Consider the following 5107-nt stretch of genomic DNA (forward strand, 5'->3'; position numbering starts at 1 on the left):
CGCCACACTCAACAATTTTTCAGTTATTTGGTGGCGCCTAGTTTTTATTGGTGGAAGAGGGAACCCAGATACAATGTACCTGGGAGGAGACCATCGACCTTCCGAAAGTAATAGAGTAGCCATCATCAAGACTTAGTGTAAAATAAGATTCCACTAGAATTATGATAAATAACCGTGGTCTTACATGTACATGTAGCTATTATGACAAAACTATTCACTTTCCTTTTTTCTTTTCAGCAAACTCTTGTGACAACTATCCTTGTTTAAATTTCGCTTGTTGTCGCCAGCATCATGATCACTACATATGCCTGTGTACAACACAATATGCCGGGGAACGATGCGAGAAGAAAGGTATTTTTAACTTAATGGCCGTGTGCTGAAATAGGGCATGACACCATTTTCGCATACTAGAGTTTCGGTCTACATTTACCTCCACCCCAACCGACACTTTTTAGGATGTGGGGGGGGGGGGATCATTAACAGCAATCTTAATTGCTCAACCGTTTGACATAATTAAAATACAAAACTGTAGTATTATTTACACATTACGGTGCAGGAGTTGGTTAGTGGGTTTTTGTTTTTTTTAATATCCCATTGAGATTTTTAGGTCACCTCAATAAACACAGGTGACCTATTGCAATTGGTTGTCGTCCGTCGTCGTCCGTTAACAATTGCACATTTTTAACTTCTTCTTGATAACTACCACATGGAGTGAGGGTTGAGTTATTGTATGTTTGTCTTTTTGCTATCTAGGAATTAATTCAGTATTTCATTATCATCTAAACGTGTATTTAAAATAAATACCTGTCAAATAAAACATGCAACATAAAACATTGCATAGTGTTGGCGTCAAATCCATTAACTTCCATTTCTCGAACCCTCTGATATCTCAAAGTGTTTCTTCGGTCCAAACAAGTTCGAGATGTCGAAGTTTACCTGTACATAAGGGCGTAGACAATAAACATTACTATTGTATAGTTGTATCAAGCACGGATCAACAGATTAATGTTATTATACAGGGTTTTGCTAAAAACGTTAATATGATTTATCAAATATGACAAGTGTCCTATCAATATCAAGTGACACTTGTGGGGCGCAGTGGTTAGTATAAGAACAATCAATGTAATGCAGCTTAGGAACACTTACCCAATAGCGAGATATTGCAACAGAGAAAACACTCGTGTGTCACGTGAAAAGAAGAAAAAGCGCTTAAGTGACTCATACTTCTGCAAATATATATAAATTAAAACAAAAGCACTCGCGATACATGTGGGCATTATCCTGTAATTAGCACCGCGGTGCTAATAATATTTATAGGTTATAGACTTTGTATGGGAAAATATGACGACCGAGTTTTTTGGCGCGTACACGGACCGAGCTTCCCATACAAAGTCTATAACCTTTTTATTATATACTTTCAATTTCATTTAGAAACTAACAATAATTTTATTTTTAACAATAACTTTATCGGTTTAACTGAGTAAAAGATGAAAAACACGAAAAATTTGAAAATTAACGGCGTAGAAATTTGATTGTGACGTAATGTTTGCGGGCCGGAATGTTCCCGGGCATATATCGTGTGATATATGCCCGCAAACTTTTAAAGAAAAAAGAAGAGATGAAATTGAAAGTATATAATAATTGACGTTATTTACGTAAATATATATAAACTTTATTTATTGTGTTTCAATGAGAATTAAGCATTTTTTTGCATTTGTTCCGATGCACTCTCTAGTTATATTTTTTAGAAATTACCTTATTCTCAATGAAACTTATAACGGAATAAATGTATCCTTAGAAACTAAAATTTGGCTTACAGGAAAGTACCATTTATTCCGTTATAGACAAGAAGAAAAGTATCTTTAGACTTAATTTCATAACGAAATAAATGCCATGGTAATGAGTATTTGCATTTTAGTCCGTTATAGACCATGCAATGTAATGTTTCTGTAGAGTAGATTTGATAACGGAATAAATGTCATATATTAAAATGAACACTAATGCATATTTCCACTTTATTCTGTTAAAGACAAGAGGAAATGTTTCTCTTCAAATTAATTTGGTAACGGAATAAATCGTATGTATTAAGATGAACAGTATTGCATATTTGCATTTTACTCCGTTATAAACAAAAAGAAATGTTTCTGTATACAGTTTATTTGATAACTGAATATAAATTCTAGATGAACTTTAATGCATATTTGCACTTTATTCCGTTATAGACAAGAAATGTTTCTCTTAAAATTAATGTCACAACTGAATAAATGCCATGTAATAAGATGAACAGTAATGCATATTTGCATTTTATTCAAACAGGAATGGGAGGGGGGCTTTGTCATAAATTGCGATGTCCTTTAGTAACGGAATAAATGAAGTATTTGTTAATGAAAACAATAGATTCAAAATCATGTTAAGGTCCATGTCTTTTTCATTGCGTACAAAGGACAGTGTATGTGGAGTTCATGTACTGGAGAAATGCATTTGTGTACATTTTTAAGTACTGTTAATTATACCATTTATTGCATACATGAACATTACCCGGTAGTCGTCTGTCATCATGTCAATGTATTTCAATTTTTTATTTCCATGTTCTCATTTCTGCACGGACTTTGAATGTGTTGCAATACATGTTGTGAATTAAAAGTCCTTTTAAATGGCTGTAAACAGTCCTATACACTACCTGTACCTTTGATGGAAGGCATTCTATTGAATGAGTCGCATAGCATGACCGTCTACTACGTGTTTACATTTGGGTTTTGTACATTTGAAGCTAACAAGAAAAAGTACATTTTCTTCATCACTTCTTTTGAAACATCGTCTCTCTATATATACTCCTGTTATTAGCACCGCGGTGTGAATTAGTTTTGGCCATTCCATAGATGAAAACGTGTCATTTTTACAGTGATACCCCCAAGCCCCATTTTTCTGATGAACTCCCCCAAAGAAACCCTTTTCCCGGGAATACTTCCCTTCGTGGAGCTTATAATTTTGATTTTTGAAACATCGTCTCTCTATATATACTCCTGTTATTAGTACCGCGGTGCGAATTAGTTTTGGCCATTCCACAGATGAAAACGTGCCATTTTTAATATGGGATGACCATTTATTTCAATTAGAAATAAAAAATAAAATTTTGAATTTTCTGTGGATTTTATTTTAAACAGAAATTTCATTACGAATCATCAATTATTGATATATTTACAACTTTTAACGCTTCTGACGTTACGTAAAAAAACGTCAAATATTATTAGCACCGCGGTGCTAATAACAGGATTATGCCTACATGTGCATTGGATTTCAGACTCCTCTTTTTTGCAGCATCGTTAATATGAAATTTCTTGACTGTGTTGTCAATGTTATAGAGACAATTCGCGTCATATTGAGTGTGTGTAGCACTTATTCAGCATTACACAGAGTTTGCCATCATTTTCAATAAAAACACCAAAAACCCTTGAATATTGCAATGTTTACTTTTCACGCTAAAGAGAGATAATCTTTTTTATCGAGAAGACTTCACTATAGGCCTTTCCGAAAACGTGAGTTATCTCTCTTTGTATTCTTACATTTAGTGTGAATATGACAACTTCCGGGTAGTAACACACTCATACTTCGCATATATTATAAGAGTTATATTAATATGGGTGCTGTTCAAAATCGAAAACAGTTGAAATCATTTGTACGAGAGAGTAAGAAAATGTTAATGGAAACAAAAACGAATTTCTTGATCGAGTCGGGTGTGATTTGGGGGGGTGGGGTTAAAAATTAAATTGGAAATCACGCAGACATTCATTTGTTTACATACGACTGGCATAATTATTTTGTATGAAATCAGAACAGAACTTCTGATTCTCAAGAGATGATGGTATCTCATCAACTCAAAGCTCGGGTTTTTACAAGGATCGACACGTGCAAAGATCTTGCATAACACCCCCCCCCCCCTTTTCAAAATAGTAAAAAAAATCAATTAAATTAGGAAATCAACGCTCTCATTGTTTTTCAAAAATAAACCAGACTTCAATGTTTGGGTAACTTTCTCCAAAGTACCTGAACGTGTTCATTCTGTGTGCAAATCATTTACAAGTACACTGCAGCATAAGCTGGAATTGTTAATATCAACTGATATGTTTAAAATGCAGAAAAATAGTTAATCAAATTATTTTTTTTAAAATTATTTTTGTTCAATATTGGTCGATTGATATAAATTATTTTTCATAGATCTGTGTGATCTGGGGGGGGGGGGGGGGGGGGGGGCTGCCATATTCTCAAATGTACTCTTTGGGGAAAGGTAAGTTTAACCCCCAATAGAATGCTTTTGACGTCTCTGTATCTTCCCTCTTTTATTCGTTTTAGCCCCCTTGAAATGTACTTGATTATGTATAGGCACGTATCGTGTCATAACAGAAATTGCAATGACAGATGTAGATCTCCCCCTTTTCGCCACAAATATAAAAAATAATTTGAGTAAAACTCCAAATATTTTACCCAAAATGGCTGTATTTACAGGTACACACTCTTGCCGACTATAAATTCAGGGCGTTCAATTATAAGTTATTTTATTTTCAAAACATTGCATGTGTAAATGTCAGTTTAAAGATGGTTTGTGACGACGAATTTCTTTATGGTTATACTTGTATTTGAAACTGTATAAAGTTTGTGGGCAGACAGCTAGAAATCTGTCAGTGGCCTCTCATTTACAAGTACAGGCTGGGATAAATTTTACTCGCCAATCGAAGAGATGGACATTTTCAGAATCCAGAGGTGTCAGTCCGACATACCTAGATGTACATCGTGGCAGAACTTTTATCGCTGAATGTACTACATTGATATTGAACAAGTAACTTCTGATATTTTATTATAAATCTGACTGTATTAAAACACGAGCTAAAGATTCTGAGGAAATGTATGCAATGTATGATACATGTATGATAATTTTCAGTCATAAAACACGTACAATCCTGGAAAATGGGGGGGGGGGGATAGTTAGAATAATCTAACAGTGTCTCGGGACAGGCCCTTCACTTTAACGATAGACCATTCTATTGGGGGGGGGGGGGGGGGTCCTCATCTACTTACAACATTAATTTTCTATTATTTTTACATGCAAAGT

The sequence above is a fragment of the Ostrea edulis genome, chromosome 1, assembly GCF_947568905.1.
Source record: "Ostrea edulis chromosome 1, xbOstEdul1.1, whole genome shotgun sequence".
Lineage (NCBI taxonomy): Eukaryota > Metazoa > Mollusca > Bivalvia > Ostreida > Ostreidae > Ostrea > Ostrea edulis.